This window comes from Scyliorhinus canicula, chromosome 1 (genome assembly GCF_902713615.1).
Source record: "Scyliorhinus canicula chromosome 1, sScyCan1.1, whole genome shotgun sequence".
NCBI lineage: Eukaryota > Metazoa > Chordata > Chondrichthyes > Carcharhiniformes > Scyliorhinidae > Scyliorhinus > Scyliorhinus canicula.
Genome location: NC_052146.1, coordinates 308,402,812 through 308,421,811, shown reverse-complemented (window position 1 = coordinate 308,421,811; position 19,000 = coordinate 308,402,812). Strand labels below are relative to the sequence as shown.

The window sequence follows — 19,000 nt, the reverse complement described above, 5'->3', positions numbered from 1 at the left end:
CTGCTCTGTCAGAGGGTCAGTACTGAGGGAGTGCTGCGCTTTACGGGGGCAGGACTGAGGGAGTGCCGCACTGTCAGAGGGTCAGTACTGAGGGAGTGCTGCGCTGTCAGATGGTCAGTACTGAGGGAGTGGTGCACTGTCAGAGGGTCAGCACTGAGGGAATGCTCCACTGTCAGAGCATCTGCACTGAGGGAGAGCTACACTGCCAGAGGGTCAGTACTGAGGGAGCGTCACACTGTCAGAGGGTCAGTACTGAGGGAGTGCTGCACTGTCAGAGGGTCAGTACTGAGGGAATGCTGCACTGTCAGAGGGTCTGTACCGAGGGAGTGCTGCACTGTCAGAGGGTTAGTACTGAGGGAGAGTCGCACTGTCAGAGGGTACTGAGGGAGTGCTGCACTGTCAGAGGGTCCGTACTGAGGGAGCGCTACTCTGTCAGAGGGTCAGTACTGAGGAGTGCTGCACAGTCAGAGGGTCAGTACTGAGGGAGTGCCGCATTGTCAGAGGGTCAGTACATAGGGAGTGCTGCACTGTCAGAGGGTTAGTATTGAGGGAGTGCTGCACTGTCAGAGGGTCAGTACTGAGGGAGTGCTCCTCTGTCAGAGGGTCAGTACTGAGGGAGTGCTGCACTGTCAGAGGGTCAGCACTGAGGGAATGCTGCACTGTCAGAGCGTCTGCACTGAGGGAATGCTGCACTGTCAGAGGGTCAGTACTGAGGGAGTGCTGCACTGTCAGAGGGTCAGTTCTGAGGGAGTGCCTCACTGTCGGAGGGTCTGTACTGAGGTAGTGCTGCTCTGTCAGAGGCTCAGTACGAGGGAGTGCTGCACTGTCAGAGTGTCAGTACTGAGGGAGTGCTGCACTGTCAGAGGGTCAGTACTGAGGGAGTGCTGCACTGTCAGAGGGTCAGTACTGAGGGAGTGCTGCTCTGTCAGAGGATCAGTACTGAGGGAGTGCCGCACTGTCAGAGGGTCAGTACTGAGGGAGTGCTGTGCTTTCCGGGGGGCAGTACTGAGGGAGTGCCGCACTGTCAGAGGGTCAGTACTGAGGGAGTGCTGCACTGTCAGAGGGTCAGTACTGAGGGAGTGCTGCACTGTCAGAGGGTCAGTACTGAGGGAGTGCTGCGCTGTCAGAGGGTCAGTACTGAGGGAGTGCCGCACTGTCAGAGGGTCAGTACTGAGGGAGTGCTGCACTGTCAGACGGTCAGTACTGAGGGAGAGCTGCGCTGTCAGAGGGTCAGTACTGAGGGAGTGCTGCTTTGTCAGAGGCTCAGTAGGAGGGAGTGCTGCACTGTCGGAGGGTCAGTACTGAGGGAGTGCTGCACTGTCAGAGGGTCAGTACTGAGAGAGTGCAGCACTGTCAGAGGGTCAGTACTGAGGGAGTCCTGCACTGTCAGAGGGTCAGTACTGAGGGAGTGCTGCACTGTCAGAGGGTCAGTACTGAGGGAGTGCCGCACTGTCAGAGGGTCAGTACTGAGGGAGTGCTGCACTGTCAGAGGGTCAGTACTGAGGGAATGCTGCACTGTCAGAGGGTCAGTACTGAGGGAGTGCTGCACTGCCACAGGGTCAGTACTGAGGGAGTGCTGAACTGTCAGAGGGTCAGTACTGAGGGAGTGCTACACTGTCAGAGGGTCAGTACTGAGGGAGTGCTGCACTGTCAGAGAGTCAGTACTGAGGGAGTGCTGCACTGTCAGAGGGTCAGTTCTGAGGGAGTGCCGCACTGAGAGAGGGTCAGTACTGAGTGAGTGCCGCACTGTCAGAGGGTCTGTACTGAGGGAGTGCTGCTCTGTCAGAGGGTCAGTACTCAGGGAGTGCTGCGCTGTCAGAGGGTTGTACTGAGGGAGTGCTGATATGTCAGAGGGTCAGTATTGAGGGTGCTCTGCGCTTTCCGGGGCAGGACTGAGGGAGTGCCGCACTGTGAGAGGGTCAGTACTGAAGGAGTGCTGCGCTGTCAGAGGGTCAGTACTGAGGGAGTGCCGCACTGTCAGAGGGTCTGTACTGAGGGAGTGCTGCTCTGTCAGAGGGTCAGTACTGAGGGAATGCTGCGCTTTACGGGGGCAGGACTAAGGGAGTGCCGCACTGTCAGAGGGTCAGTACTGAGGGAGTGCTGCGCTGTCAGAGGGTCAGTACTGAGGGAGTGCTGTGCTGTCAGAGGGTCAGTACGAGGGAGTGCTGCACTGTCAGATGGTCAGTACTGAGGGAGTGGTGCACTGTCAGAGGGTCAGCACTGAGGGAATGCTCCACTGTCAGAACATCTGCACTGAGGGAGAGCTACACTGCCAGAGGGTCAGTACTGAGGGAGCGTCACACGGTCAGAGGGTCAGTACTGAGGGAGTGCTGCACTGTCAGAGGGTCAGTACTGAGGGAATGCTGCACTGTCAGAGGGTCTGTACCGAGGGAGTGCTGCACTGTCAGAGGGTTAGTACTGAGGGAGAGTCGCACTGTCAGAGGGTACTGAGGGAGTGCTGCACTGTCAGAGGGTCCGTACTGAGGGAGCGCTACTCTGTCAGAGGGTCAGTACTGAGGAGTGCTGCACAGTCAGAGGGTCAGTACTGAGGGAGTGCCGCATTGTCAGAGGGTCAGTACATAGGGAGTGCTGCACTGTCAGAGGGTTAGTATTGAGGGAGTGCTGCACTGTCAGAGGGTCAGTACTGAGGGAGTGCTCCTCTGTCAGAGGGTCAGTACTGAGGGAGTGCTGCACTGTCAGAGGGTCAGCACTGAGGGAATGCTGCACTGTCAGAGCGTCTGCACTGAGGGAATGCTGCACTGTCAGAGGGTCAGTACTGAGGGAGTGCTGCACTGTCAGAGGGTCAGTTCTGAGGGAGTGCCTCACTGTCGGAGGGTCTGTACTGAGGTAGTGCTGCTCTGTCAGAGGCTCAGTACGAGGGAGTGCTGCACTGTCAGAGTGTCAGTACTGAGGGAGTGCTGCACTGTCAGAGGGTCAGTACTGAGGGAGTGCTGCACTGTCAGAGGGTCAGTACTGAGGGAGTGCTGCTCTGTCAGAGGATCAGTACTGAGGGAGTGCCGCACTGTCAGAGGGTCAGTACTGAGGGAGTGCTGTGCTTTCCGGGGGGCAGTACTGAGGGAGTGCCGCACTGTCAGAGGGTCAGTACTGAGGGAGTGCTGCACTGTCAGAGGGTCAGTACTGAGGGAGTGCTGCACTGTCAGAGGGTCAGTACTGAGGGAGTGCTGCGCTGTCAGAGGGTCAGTACTGAGGGAGTGCCGCACTGTCAGAGGGTCAGTTCTGAGGGAGTGCTGCACTGTCAGACGGTCAGTACTGAGGGAGAGCTGCGCTGTCAGAGGGTCAGTACTGAGGGAGTGCTGCTTTGTCAGAGGCTCAGTAGGAGGGAGTGCTGCACTGTCGGAGGGTCAGTACTGAGGGAGTGCTGCACTGTCAGAGGGTCAGTACTGAGAGAGTGCAGCACTGTCAGAGGGTCAGTACTGAGGGAGTCCTGCACTGTCAGAGGGTCAGTACTGAGGGAGTGCTGCACTGTCAGAGGGTCAGTACTGAGGTAGTGCCGCACTGTCAGAGGGTCAGTACTGAGGGAGTGCTGCACTGTCAGAGGGTCAGTACTGAGGGAATGCTGCACTGTCAGAGGGTCAGTACTGAGGGTGTGCTGCACTGCCACAGGGTCAGTACTGAGGGAGTGCTGAACTGTCAGAGGGTCAGTACTGAGGGAGTGCTACACTGTCAGAGGGTCAGTACTGAGGGAGTGCTGCACTGTCAGAGAGTCAGTACTGAGGGAGTGCTGCACTGTCAGAGGGTCAGTTCTGAGGGAGTGCCGCACTGAGAGAGGGTCAGTACTGAGTGAGTGCCGCACTGTCAGAGGGTCTGTACTGAGGGAGTGCTGCTCTGTCAGAGGGTCAGTACTCAGGGAGTGCTGCGCTGTCAGAGGGTTGTACTGAGGGAGTGCTGATATGTCAGAGGGTCAGTATTGAGGGTGCTCTGCGCTTTCCGGGGGCAGGACTGAGGGAGTGCCGCACTGTGAGAGGGTCAGTACTGAAGGAGTGCTGCGCTGTCAGAGGGTCAGTACTGAGGGAGTGCCGCACTGTCAGAGGGTCTGTACTGAGGGAGTGCTGCTCTGTCAGAGGGTCAGTACTGAGGGAGTGCTGCGCTTTACGGGGGCAGGACTAAGGGAGTGCCGCACTGTCAGAGGGTCAGTACTGAGGGAGTGCTGCGCTGTCAGAGGGTCAGTACTGAGGGAGTGCTGTGCTGTCAGAGGGTCAGTACGAGGGAGTGCTGCACTGTCAGATGGTCAGTACTGAGGGAGTGGTGCACTGTCAGAGGGTCAGCACTGAGGGAATGCTCCACTGTCAGAACATCTGCACTGAGGGAGAGCTACACTGCCAGAGGGTCAGTACTGAGGGAGCGTCACACTGTCAGAGGGTCAGTACTGAGGGAGTGCTGCACTGTCAGAGGGTCAGTACTGAGGGAATGCTGCACTGTCAGAGGGTCTGTACCGAGGGAGTGCTGCACTGTCAGAGGGTTAGTACTGAGGGAGAGTCGCACTGTCAGAGGGTACTGAGGGAGTGCTGCACTGTCAGAGGGTCCGTACTGAGGGAGCGCTACTCTGTCAGAGGGTCAGTACTGAGGAGTGCTGCACAGTCAGAGGGTCAGTACTGAGGGAGTGCCGCATTGTCAGAGGGTCAGTACATAGGGAGTGCCGCACTGTCAGAGGGTTAGTATTGAGGGAGTGCTGCACTGTCAGAGGGTCAGTACTGAGGGAGTGCTCCTCTGTCAGAGGGTCAGTACTGAGGGAGTGCTGCACTGTCAGAGGGTCAGCACTGAGGGAATGCTGCACTGTCAGAGCGTCTGCACTGAGGGAATGCTGCACTGTCAGAGGGTCAGTACTGAGGGAGTGCTGCACTGTCAGAGGGTCAGTTCTGAGGGAGTGCCTCACTGTCGGAGGGTCTGTACTGAGGTAGTGCTGCTCTGTCAGAGGCTCAGTACGAGGGAGTGCTGCACTGTCAGAGTGTCAGTACTGAGGGAGTGCTGCACTGTCAGAGGGTCAGTACTGAGGGAGTGCTGCACTGTCAGAGGGTCAGTACTGAGGGAGTGCTGCTCTGTCAGAGGATCAGTACTGAGGGAGTGCCGCACTGTCAGAGGGTCAGTACTGAGGGAGTGCTGTGCTTTCCGGGGGGCAGTACTGAGGGAGTGCCGCACTGTCAGAGGGTCAGTACTGAGGGAGTGCTGCACTGTCAGAGGGTCAGTACTGAGGGAGTGCTGCACTGTCAGAGGGTCAGTACTGAGGGAGTGCTGCGCTGTCAGAGGGTCAGTACTGAGCGAGTGCCGCACTGTCAGAGGGTCAGTACTGAGGGAGTGCTGCACTGTCAGACGGTCAGTACTGAGGGAGAGCTGCGCTGTCAGAGGGTCAGTACTGAGGGAGTGCTGCACTGTCAGAGGGTCAGTACTGAGGGAGTGCTGCTTTGTCAGAGGCTCAGTAGGAGGGAGTGCTGCACTGTCGGAGGGTCAGTACTGAGGGAGTTCTACTCTGTCAGTGGGTCAGTACTGAGGGAGTGCTGCACTGTCAAAGGGTCAGCACTGAGGGAGTGCCGCACTGTCAGAGGGTAAGTACTGAGGGAGCGTCGCACTGTCAGAGGGTCCGTTCTGAGGGAGCGCTACTCTGTCAGGGGGTCAGTACTGAGGGAGTGCCGCATTGTCAGAGGGTCAGTACAGAGGGAGTGCTGCACAGTCGGAGGGTCAGTACTGAGGGAGTGCTGCGCTGTCAGAGGGTCAGTACTGAGGGAGTTCTGCTCTGTCAGTGGGTTACTACTGAGGGAGAGCTGCACTGTCAGATGGTCAGCACTGAGGGAATGCTGCACTGTCAGAGCGTCTGCATTGAGGGATTGCTGCACTGTCAGAGGGTCAGTACTGAGGGAGCGTCACACTGCCAGAGGTTCAGTACTGAGGGAGTGCTGTACAGTCAGAGGGTCAGTACTGACGAATTGCTGCACTGTCAGAGGGTCAGTACTGAGGGAGTGCTGCTCTGTCAGTGGGTCATTACTAAGGGAGTGCTGCATTGTCAGAGGGTCAGTACTGAGGGAGCGTCGCACTGTTAGAGGGTCCGTACTGAGGGAGCGCTACTCTGTCAGAAGGTCAGTACTGAGGGAGTGCCGCACTGTGAGAGCGTCATTACTGAGGCAGTACTGCTCTATCAGTGGGTCAGTACTAAGGGAGTGCTGCTCTCTCAGAGGGTCAGTACTGAGGGAGTGCTGCACTGTCAGAGGGTCAGTACTGAGGGAGTGCTGCACTGTCAGAGGGTCCGTACTGAGGGAGCGCTACTCTGTCAGAGGGTCAGTACTGAGGGAGTGCTGCATTGTCAGAGGGCCATTACTGAGGCAGTACTGCTCTATCAGTGGGTCAGTACTGAGGGAATGCTGCTCTCTCAGAGGGTCAGTACTGAGGGAGTGCTGCACTGTCAGAGGGTCAGTACTGAGGGAGTGCTGCTCTGTCAGTGGGTCATTACTGAGGGAGTGCTGCATTGTCAGAGGGTCAGTACTGAGGGAGCGTCGCACTGTTAGAGGGTCCGTACTGAGGGAGCGCTACTCTGTCAGAAGGTCAGTACTGAGGGAGTGCCGCACTGTCAGAGCGTCATTACTGAGGCAGTACTGCTCTATCAGTGGGTCAGTACTAAGGGAGTGCTGCTCTCTCAGAGGGTCAGTACTGAGGGAGTGCTGCACTGTCAGAGGGTCAGTACTGAGGGAGTGCTGCACTGTCAGAGGGTCCGTACTGAGGGAGCGCTACTCTGTCAGAGGGTCAGTACTGAGGGAGTGCTGCATTGTCAGAGGGCCATTACTGAGGCAGTACTGCTCTATCAGTGGGTCAGTACTGAGGGAATGCTGCTCTCTCAGAGGGTCAGTACTGAGGGAGTGCTGCTCTCTCAGAGGGTCAGTACTGAGGGAGTGCTGCTCTCTCAGAGGGTCAGTACTGAGGGAGTGCTGCTCTCTCAGAGGGTCAGTACTGAGGGAATGCTGCTCTGTCAGTGGCGCTATCTTTTGGATGTGATGTTGAATTGAGGCCCGTCTTCCCCCTTAGGGCAATGTATAAAATCCAATGGCATTATTGTGAAGCACAGTAAGATGACCTTGGCCAGGAGAAAATTGCTGTGGCCTTGACTGACATCTTTGTGTCCTCATTGGCTACAGGTGATGTCCCAGAGAACTTGGGAATAGTGAATGTGGTGCTGCTGTTTAAGAAAGGTCGACGGGGTATACCTGGAAACTATAGGCCGTTGAGCCTCTCGTCGGTAGTGGGTAAATTATTGGAGAGAATTCTCAGGAACAGGATTTATACCCATTTGGAAACAAATGGACTCATTAGCGATAGACAGCAATGTTTTGTGAAGTGGAGGTCGTGCCTCACTAACTTGATTGAGTTTTTTGAGGAGGTGACAAAGACAATAGATGAGGGGAGGGCGGTGGATGTTGTTTATATGGACTTCAGTAAAACCTTTGACAAGGTGCTTCATGGCAGACTGGTACAAAAGGTGAAGTCACAATGGCAGCACGGTAGTATAGTGGTTAGCACAGTTGTTTCACAGCTCCATGGTCCCTGGTTCGATTCCCAGCTTGGGTCACTGTCTGTGTGGAGACTGCACGTTCTCCCCGTGTCTGTGTGGGTTTCCTCCTGGTGCTCGTTTCCTTCGAAATTGACCGTGCAAAATTGCCCCTTAGTGTCCAAAATGGTTAAGTGGGGGTGTCTGGGTTACGGAGATAGGGTAGATACGTGGGCTTGAGTGCTCTTTTTAAGGGCCGTGTAGACTCGATGGGCTGAATGGCTGCGCTGTAAATTCTATGATCTATGATCAGAGATGAGGTGGTAAGATGGATACAGAACTGGCTCAGTCACAGAAGGCAAAGGGTAACAGGAGAAGGGTATTTTTCTGAATAGAAGGTTGCGACTAGTGGGACCTCTGTTGTTTGTAGTATACATTTTTTTTAAAATGTTTTTATTCAGTTTTCATGTTTTATATTGAACAAATTACAAATTGTTAGGAAAAAAAAACGCGCAAAAATTAACATACATATTTACAGGTAAGCATCTTCGTAGTAGTAACTGCGCCCCCCCCCCCCCCCCCCCCCCAACATGTTTCTTTAGTTTGGTTTTGGGCCTTAGCTAGCCATCAAACCCCCGTAACGAACCTGTAGCCCCCCCTCCCCTCCACCCCCCCTCCCGCTACCTTCCCCCGACTATTCTTCCTCTTGTACGTTGGCCACAAATAGGTCCCGGAACAGTTGCATGAATGGCTCCCACGTTTTGTGGAAGCCGTCGTCCGACCCTCGGATGGCAAATTTGATTTTCTCCATTTGGAGAGATTCCGAGAGGTCGGACAGCCAGTCTGCAGCTCTGGGCGGTGCTGCTGACCGCCAGCCAAACAGGATTCTACGGCGGGCGATCAGGGAGGCAAAGGCAAGGGCGTCCGCCCTCCTCCCCAGGAATAGATCTGGCTGTTCTGAAACCCCGAAGACCGCCACTATCGGGCATGGCTCCACCCTCACTCCCACCACTTTGGACATAACCTCGAAGAAGGCTGTCCAGTACTCCACGGGTCTGGGGCAAGACCAGAACATGTGGGCGTGGTTGGCCGGGCCTCTTTGGCACCGTTCACATCTGTCTTCCACCTCCGGGAAGAACCTACTCATACGGGTTCTTGTTAAGTGGGCTCTATGTACCACTTTTAGTTGCGTCAGGCTGAGCCTTGCGCACGTGGAGGTGGAGTTGACCCTATGCAGTGCTTCGCTCCAGAGTCCCCACCCTATCTCCATCCCCAGGTCGTCCTCCCATTTCCTCCTTGTTGCGTCCAGTACGGTGTCGTCCCTATCTACCAGTCGGTCATACATGTCACTACAGTTCCCTTTCTCTAGGATACTTGCGTCCAGTAGGTCTTCCAGTAGTGTCTGTCGTGGCGGTTGTGGGTACGTCCTTGTCTCCTTTCGTAGGAAGTTTTTGAGCTGCAGGTACCGCAGCTCGTTCCCCCCAGCTAGCTTAAATTTCTCTGTCAGTTCGTCCAGTGTTGCGATCCTGTCGTCCGTGTATAGGTCCCTGACTGTCAGTGTCCCCCCGTCCTGCCTCCACCTTTTGAAGGTGGCGTCAGTCAGTGCTGGTTTGAACCTATGGTTGTTGCAGATGGGAGCCCTGTCCGACCTTTTGGTCAGGCCAAATTGCTGCCGCAGTTGGTTCCAGGATTGGAGGGTGGCTGTCACCACTGGGCTGCTGGAGTGTTTTTTGGGTGGGGATGGGAGTGCTGCCGTGGCGAGGGCCCGGAGGGAGGTTCCCATGCAGGAGGCCTCCTCCGCACGCACCCACTCAGCTTCTGGCTCCTGGATCCATCCCCTTACTCGCTCGGCTGTTGCTGCCCAGTGGTAGAATTGTAGATTCGGGAGGGCTAACCCTCCCCTGGTTTTTGTTTTTTGTAAGACCTTCTTTGCGATCCTAGCATTTTTACCCCCCCATACGAACGCCATGATGAGTTTGTCCAGTGCTTTGAAAAAGGCCTTGGGGATGTAGATCGGAATGGATCTAAACAGGAAGAGGAACCTGGGCAGTAAGTTCATTTTGATCGTCTGAGCTCTCCCCGCGAGGGAGAGCGGGAGTGTGTTCCATCTTTGCAGGTCCTTTTTAACTTCCTCCGTCAGGCTGGTGAGGTTCCATTTGTGGATCCCTTTCCAGTCATGGGCTATTTGGATCCCCAGGTAGCGGAATTTATGTCAGGCTTGTTTGAACGGCAGCCCCTTTAGTGCTGCCCCCCCCCCCCCCCCCCCCCCTTGCGGGTGTACTGGGAAGATCTCACTTTTGCTCATGTTGAGTTTGTAGCCCGAGAAGGCTCCAAACTCTTTCAGGAGCGCGATGATTCCGTCCATGCTGCTTTGTGGGTCCGAGATATAGAGGAGCAGATCATCCGCATAGAGTGAGACTCTGTGCTCCCTTCACCTCCCCTTCAGATCCCCCTCCAATTTTTTGCTGCCCTGAGCGCGATTGCTAGCGGTTCAATTGCTAGTGCGAACAGCAGCGGGGACAGTGGGCATCCTTGTCTGGTGCCCCTGTGCAGCTGGAAGTATTGGGAGTTGGTATTGTTGGTCTGTACACTCGCCATGGGAGCGTTGTACAGGAGCTTTACCCAAGCGGTGAACCCTGTTCCAAGCCCGAACCGCTCCAGTACCTCTATGAGGTATTTCCACTCGACTCTGTCGAAGGCCTTTTCTGCATCCAGGGAGACGATCACCTCTTGTGTTCTCTCCCCGGAGGGGGTCATTATCACGTTCAGCAGGCGCCTGATGTTCGCGGTAAGCTGTCTACCTTTGACAAAGCCCGTCAGGTCCTCTGTGACCACCTCAGGTACACAGTCTTCTAGCCTTTTGGCTAGGATTTTGGCCAGTATTTTGGCGTCTGCATTCAGCAGAGATATGGGTCTGTATGACCCACATTCCGTTGGGTCTTTGTCTTTCTTAAGTATCAGCGAGATTGAGGCCTGTGCTAACGTGGGTGGCAATGTGCCCCTAGCTAGCGAGTCTGTGAACATCTCCCGCAGGTGCGGGGCCAGCGCTGCCGCAAATTTTTTGTAGAAGTCCGCCGGGAATCCGTCCGGTCCCGGCGCCTTCCCCGCCTGCATGGAGCTAATGCTCTCCATGATCTCTCCCAGTGCTAGTGGTGCTTCCAGATCCCGTTTTCTGCCCTCTCCCACGACTGGTATGTCCAGTCCGTCAAGAAACCGGTTCATCCCAGCCTTCCCCGTTGGGGGCTCTGAGGTGTACAGCTCTTGGTAGAAGGCCTTGAAGGTTTTGTTAATCCTCTCTGGTTCTGTTTCCAACGTGCCTCTGGTATCTCTGATTTGCGCAATTTCTCTGCTGGCTGCCTGCTTTCTCAGCTGGTGGGCCAACAGGCGGCTGGCTTTGTCTCCGTGTTCGTACAGGGCCCCGCGTGCCTGGCGGAGTTGGTGTACTGCTTTCCTGGTGGAGAGCAGGTCAAAGTTCCTTTGTAATTCTTTTCTCTCCGCCAGGAGTTCTACAGTCGGGGCCTCGGAGTATTTACGGTCTACCTCCAGTATGGAGTCGACCAGCTTCTGCCTAGCCACCCTTTCCTCCCTATCTCTTTGCGCTTTGTAGGCTATGATTTCCCCTCTTAGTACGGCCTTAAGCGCTTCCCAGAACGTGGAGGGTGAGACCTCCCCGTTTTGGTTGTTCTCCGTGTACTCCGCTATGGCCTGTACTATCCTTTCGCTGAAGGCCTTGTCAGCTAGTAAGGCACCGTCCAACCTCCATTTGGGGCGCTGGGCCCTTCCCGTCTCTAGCCGCACATCCATGTATTGTGGAGCGTGGTCTGATATCACAATTGCGGAGTATTCCACCTTGTCTATCTCTGGAAGCACCGTTTTCCCCACCACAAAGAAGTCAATTCTGGTGTACACGTTGTGTACTGGGGAGAAGAAAGAGAATTCTTTCTCCCCCGGGTGGGCGAATCTCCAGGGGTCTACTGCTCCCATCTGCTCCATATAGTGACTGAGTTCCCTTGCCATGTTTGAGGTTTTCCCCGTTCTGGGGTTTGATCTGTCCGTCTTTGGGTCCTGTACACAGTTGAAGTCCCCCCCATGATTAGTCGGTGCGTCGCTATGTCCGGGATTTCTGCCATGGTCTTTTGGATGAAGCTCGTGTCATCCCAGTTGGGCGCGTACACGTTAACTAGAACTACCGGCGCCCCATCCAGGGCCCCGCTGACCATGACATACCGTCCCCCTGGGTCCGTAACCGTCTTTGTCGCCCTAAACATTGTCCTCTTGCCAATCAGGATCGCCACCCCCCTGGCCCTTGCCCCATAACAGGAATGATAGGTTTGTCCCACCCAGCCCTTTCTTACCCGCAGTTGGTCCTGCCCCCTCAGGTGCGTCTCTTGGAGGAAGACTATGTCGGCCCTCATGTTTCTAAGGTGGGTGAGGACTCTGGATCTCTTCACTGGGCCGTTAAGTCCCCTTACGTTCCAGGTGACTATTCTGGTGGGGGGCTTCTGCCCCCTTGCTCCTGTGGGGTTAACCATATTTGTCCGGTGGACGCGCCCCTGCCCTCTGGAGTTTCCCTTTGTTAGGGGGCCGTCCAGGATGTCCACTATCACTGTTCTCCCCATGCGGTCGGGTCCCTGCGCTCCGGGGTTCCCCCTTGTCCCGGGGACACCCGCCATGGCCGTCCACTGTGTGTCCGCCACGCGGGTAGTCCCCTGCACTCCGGGGGGCCCCTTCACCCACAGACCGTACTGGGTGGGTGCTTGCAGCGGTTCCCTGTTTCGAGCCCTTGTCTGTGGCACTTTGTGGCCCTATTCCCTTTCTGGCCTCTTTTGTCCCTTCGTCCCTGCATTTCCCCTCCCTGGTCTCTCGCCCCCCGAGTGCCCCCCCCCCCCCCCCCGCTCTATCCCTTTTCCCCCCTCCCCTGTATACCCCTCCATTGCCCCTCTCTCCCCCATTCCTGTCCCCATTTGCTCTCCCACCTTTGATGGGTGATCCCCCCCCTCCCCTGCCTGGCGCCTTCCCCCCTGTTGGGGGTGGGCTGCGGCCCTGCTCTGTTGCGCACCCCCGTTGCTAGCTTTCCTGCTAGCACGATGGCTCCCCTCTCGGAGGTTGCTGTCCCGCTTCTCCTCTCCCCTCTCCAGTACTCCCGTTCCCTCGTGCCGGGGCCTGGCCTCCCACCTGGAGCGGGCCCTTGGGCATTGGGTTGTTTTTCGTTCTGGGTGTTCCTGCCAGGGGGGAGGGGGCTGGCTTTGCCTCGCCCCTCCCCACCCCCCGGTCGGCATGACGTTTCTCCTTGCCATGGGCCCCTCGTCCCTACTTCCCATGGCGTTTTTCCAGCCCGTGCTCCTCGACAAATCTATTCGCCTCGGCAGGGGCTGTAAAGAAATATTTCTTGTTTTGGTATGTGACCCAGAGTTTTGCTGTGTACAGCATACCAAAACGTACTTTGTTCTTGTAGAGAGCTGCTTTCGCTCTGTTGAACTCCGCCCGTCTCTTAGCTATGTCCGCTCCAAGATCCTCGTAGATTCGGATGGCGTGCCCGTTCCATTTGCAGGCTCCATTCTCCTTGGCCCAGCGCAGGATTGTCTCCCTATCCCGGTACCGGTGCAGTTTGGCTATAACTGCTCTCGGTTTTTCCCCTTCCTTGGGCTTCGGGCGCAGTGACCGATGAGCTCTGTCCATTTCCGGTGGGGTGGGAAAAGTTTCCCGCCCCACTAAGGAGCCCAGCATCGCCGCCACGAATGTGTTTGTAGTATACATAAACAATTTGGTGGAAAATGTAGCTGGTCTGATTCATCAGTTCGCGGATGACACCAAGGAGTGGCAGATAGTGTTGAGGATTGTCAGAAGATACAGGAGGACATAGATAGGTTGGAGATTTGGGCAGAGAAATGGCAAATGGAGTTTAATCCAGACAAATGTGAGGTAATGCATTTTGGTAGGTCGAACATAGAGGGGAAATATACCGTAAATGGCAAAACTCTTAGGGATATAGAAAGTCAGAGAGATCTGGGCGTGCAGGTCCACAGATCTTTGAAGGTGGCAACACAAGTGGATAAGGTAGTCAAGAAAGCATACGGAATGCTTGCCTTCATTCGATGGGACATCGAGTATAAAACCTGGCAAGTCATGCTAAAGTTCTATAGAACATTGGTAAGGCCACACTTGGAAAATCGTGCACAATTCTGGTTGCCACACTTCCAGAAGGATGTGGAGGCTTTGGAGAGGGTACACAGGAGGTTTATCAGGATGTTGCCTGGTCTGAAGGGTGTTAGCTCTGGAGAGGCTGAATAGACTCGAACTGTTTTTATTAGAACAACGGAGGTTGAGGGGCGACCTGAAAGAGATCTACAAGATTATATGGGGCATGCGTAGTGTGATGGGCAGGCACTCTTTCCCAGGGTGGAGGGGTCAGCCATGGGGGGGCATAGGTTTAAGGTCCATGGGGCAAAGTTTAGAGGAGATGTGCGAGGCAGGTTTTTTACACAGAGGGTGGTGAGTGCCTGGAACGCATTGCCAGGGGAGGTTGTGGAAGTAGGTACAGTCAGTGGCGGACTGGGTCTAAAACTAGACAAAGGGGGCCCACCCACAACTACAATGCTATCATTCAATTTTCATAACAAATAAATAAAATTTTCAAAAAATACATATGGAAAAAAGAGTACAATTAAAATTTTTGTGGAAAAAATGTGTATTGCTTAGTAATTACAGTGTACATGTACTGTACATATTACTGGCAGTAGATACCAAATGTAAATACAGAATGTTATAATTGAATTTTTGGTTGATATTTTTAAATAGTTTACTGCACAATTTACACATTATCAGATAGTTCAAAAGCACAATAGAGCATTGCATGCAGTCCACTATATTAAGAGCAATTGTTTGTGTTCACTAGATGATTGTGCGAATCTGCCAATAATTGCTTCTGCATCCAATTCATCTAACAATTCCTTTTCAATGGATAGCAACATGTATGATTCCAAATTCTCGTAAGACAGCAAATTTCTTAACCTTGTCTTTATGATTTTTAGCTTTGAAAATGTCCTCTCACATTGGACTTGAGTAATTGATAGTGTGCAGATGACTTTATAAAGTTCATAAGGTTATCATATGCCTTGTCATGAAGTCTGATGGATGCCAGAATTTTTAGTACACACGATGGGCAAGTGCTGCAAATTTTACAATTGTTGCAACTGGAATCTATATTCTCACCATCATTAAGCTTTAATACATCAAAGTTTGAAGCAAAAGAAAACAATTCCAATATTACTTGATCTTTGCTGATTTGTGGAAATAGCTTAATAATACCTTCCAATGTTTCATCTTCAAGGCCCTTCTCTGCAATAGTTTTAAACTTTGCTGGGTCCAAGCAGGACAAATCTTTATACAACTGTTTGTGTTGTACAAAGCGTGATTCTAGTGACTGGACAATACGATCCATTATTAGGTTAAACACATTTACTCGAAAATCAGCTAGAGAATCTGAGGAATTTCTTTCATCATCAATAAGCTCATCTGCCATTCTTTTCTTCTTCCTCTGCCTCTTAACTGGCAATGCTGATTCCAACGCATCAATTTCCAATGTTTGATTTTCATCCATATTCATCTGTGAAATCCTGTCATTACATTTATTTACAAATTCCAAAGCCTTGCTGTGAACGTTATCAAATGTTCTTGGCTGTTCCTTCAACTTTATTGTAGCTGAATCTACCAAACTCCATGCAGTAAACATATCTAAACCACTTGTCTGTAGATAACTTTTTTTTTTATAAATTTAGATTACCCAATTATTTATTCCAATTAAGGGGCAATTTAGCGTGGCCAATCCACCTACTCTGCACATTTTTGGGTTGTGGGGGCGAAATCCACGCAGACACAGGGAGAATGTGCAAACTCCACACGGACAGTGACCCAGAGCCGGGATCGAACCTGGGACCTCAGCGCCGTGAGGCAGTTGTGCTAACCACTAGGCCACCGTGCTGCCCGTTGTCTGTAGATAACTTGATAACGGGGTTGTAGTTTCAAATATATACAAGTAAGTAAATGCTGTCAATATGGTTTCAAACTTTAGAAGACTTTGAAGTAAAACATTTGCTTCATGTTTTGTTTTTGCATCAAACTTTTCTAAATGTTGTATCATTAATAAGCATGTCAATAGATTTACAAAAGTACTGGCAGCGGCATCATCAAAACATTCAAATATAGTTGTTGCTGCATTGGATTTTCCTGACCATCTGGTCTCACCAATTAGCTTTAATCGTTTCATTTTTTCTTGTCCTAGATGTTTTCCAACAACTTCTATCCATACAGCCATTCTCTTGTATGATGCTTTCACAAAAGTTGCTATATTCTGGAGCAAATTGAAAAAAGAAACTGCAGGCACACAACATTTTGTTGTTTCAGTTATCACCAAATTCAAGACATGGGCATAGCACCATAGATGAACATGTTGATCAGCTACATCAGCAATTTTACTTTGTAAACCATTATACTGGCCATGGTAGCTTGCAGCGCCATCTGTGCTATCAGATAAACATTTTTGGGGGTCAATTTTATGATGCTGTAATGTTTCAATCAATAGATCAAAAAGTCCCTGTCCTGTACCATCATTACTTGGCACAACTGAAAGTAGTCGCTCACAGATAATACCTTTAAGCACATACTGAATAATAATGCTAAACTGATCGATGGATGAATTATCTTGTGTTGAATCAACCTGAATAGAATAATATTTTGCTTGAGAAACTTCATGACTAATTCTTTCTTGTATCATATTCTTCATAATTTTGATTAACATGTTTATAGTTGTTTTACTCAGGTATGTAACAAGTCCACCACGGCCTTTACTTTGAGCCTTTCCTTGTTGCTCCAATTGTTTGATTCTTTGTTTAGACTTGTTTTGCACTGCAGAAACGTGAGCTGACATAATGGGGTCATATTTTGCATCAACTGCACTGTAGCTAAAAAATTGCCATGATTCAGAGCCTCATTATCTAGAGTGTAGGCCGATTCATTTCTGTGACCTCGAAAAGGAAGTGCTTGCTTGCCTAACATCTTTATGATGTCTATAATCCTCATGACAATACTTCGCTGCTTCAATACTTCCTCTTTCCTTTTAATTAGTGATGCAGCAAAAAATTTATCTAAGGTGCCATCATTAACCACACTGATATATTGCTGAGCATTTCTGACATGTGTTGTTGTCGATTCATGTAAAGTCAAGCTCTGGCTAATACGCCTGTAGTCACTAAAGCCACGTACAAAGGGTGATGGATTACAAGTGTTGGGAAACTCAAAGGCTAAGCAGTATGAACAATATAAGCATCTATTTTCTTTGTTATATGTTAGCCATTTTCTTGGGACTGAGTCATTCATAATTTTCCTCTCTGGTTGTGTGGTCTGGCTGTGATCTTTGTGATTAAGATGTTCCATCAATCTGTGTCTGGTTGACATTTTGTTATCGTAACGGATGACAGGTTGTTGCTCGGCCTCTTCACACGGGATAAAGTCATTCCACCAATCGCATCGGCCAGGATCCAGCATTGGGCGCTCCTCCTGCCCGTGTACAAATACACTTTCCAGCACCGCCCGGGTACCAGGATTGCCCGAGTGAATGCCGCCTGCTGCTGCCAGTCAGCGGCCCGTCTCCACATGTTGCGGAAGAGGTGATTGTGAGGCTGAATTTTATGGACACCTCGCTGGTGATGGCTGCTCGGGGGTGCGTGTGGACACAGCGGGACCCGGAGGTGGCAAAGCTTCACATCACACTGCTGAGCGGGGCATACGATGGAGGCCCTCCCACCGACTCTCCGGCCATTCCAGCAGAGGGTCTCTGAGCTCAGTTTGGGGCGTGCCGTTATATTGTGGGGTGCACAGTGTCAGGAAGCCCATCTACAGGACTTGCCATCCAGAGTCATCGAAGATGGAAACGTCAGCCCGGAGCTATGTATGCTGCCCGGGTATTGATGGGGACATCCAGAGACTGTCAGGCATGCTGGGATCTTCAGCAACTTCCATCAGTGGCTCCTCTCCACCCCCCGGGAATGACCGAAACACCCATGGCTTTGCCTCCACGCGGATTTGCGTGATCATTCCTGGGGTTCATCTTCCTTGTGGTGGTGGATTGCCCACTCGAGGTGGCTGGAGGTATATAGTGTGACCTCCACAATGTCCAGGGCCATGACTGAGAAGCTAAAGTTCCTTCAGCATCCTTGGGACCCGGAGGTACTGGTGAAGGACAGTGGCTCCCCTTTCACCAGGCAGATGTTTGCCGTGTTTACTCTGCGGAACGATATTCGGCACATCCGGACGGCCCCATATCATCCTTTCTCCAATGGACTAGCAGAGTGGGCGATCCTGATGTCTAAACGGGGATTGAAGAAACAGTCGACGGGTTCCATGGACATGCAGCTGGCGAGCTTCCAGTTCAATTCTCGTACAACGCCGCACGCACGTGATGATTGGGATTGCACCGGCACAACTATTGATGGGCCAATGGCTGACCTCAGTGCCAAGGTCGAGCGGCAGCTAAAGTGGTTGGTTTGAGGGTGCCAGAGGGTGTGTTTGGTGTGAAGACGTCATATAAACTTGAAACTTTGGCGATGGAGCGTTGTGGCTTCCGGGGATGGTATTGGGATGAACAGGCTGCGTCACCTATAGGGGCTGAGTTGAGTGACAGACCCTTAACCAGGCGCACACCTGCAAGTCAGGATGCCCAACCGGTGATAGTACCGCCTTCGACACAGCAGGAGCCCCCCTCTCAGGTTGAGGGCCCAGCCGTCCGGGTCACTGTGCCCAGTCCAGCAAGAGGATAACTCAGGTTCAGACATGGACACGGAAGTGTCTGCGCCGGTGGATGGCTCTGAGGTCATGACAATTCCGCCTCAGCGGTTTCCCGGGAAACGGCGTTCGGCTACTCGGTACATTCCAGCCGACCTAGAGCCACCACCGGCAGACGCAGAGCCATGGGTGAAGTGGCACAGGAGATCCCTCCATTGTTGCTGACGGGGTACTTGGGGGAGGGAGGGGAGGGGGAAGGTGTAATAATCCCTCCATGGACCATGGGGAAACTGGGACCTGTCGAGTTTGAGCTTCCCAGGAAAAGTCGGAGGTTAACCACTTGGGGCTCATTATGAGCAAAGGTCAAACTCCTGGGAAGATAAGTCCTCCCAGCCAGGATTGCACTGGGAGTGAGTTTCTGCATTCGACGGACTATTGTAAATATGTGTAAATAAATCTATCTTCCTTTACCGTTAGAGATAGCGGAAAAAGAAAGTTCAGTTTGCCGCTGTCCGCTGCCCGTAACACCATCCTTACTTGGTATAATTTACACGTGACTCCAAACCCACAGCAATGTGGTTGTCTCTGAACTGGGGCGAAATTCTCCGACTCCCCGCAGGGTCGGAGATTCGCCCGGGACCGGCAAAAATCCCGCCCCCACCGTGGCCGTAATTGTCCACCACCCGGGAATTGGCGGGGGCGGGAATTGCGCCGATCGCCATGCCCTCCACG

General features: G+C 52.7%; 1 protein-coding gene across 1 annotated transcript in view; it reads right to left on the bottom strand.

The window, feature by feature from the left end:
• The window catches only part of LOC119976659 (guanylate-binding protein 1-like), a 460,193-nt gene that overhangs the window by 415,891 nt on the left and 25,302 nt on the right, over positions 1 to 19,000 (bottom strand). The window lies entirely within an intron of this gene.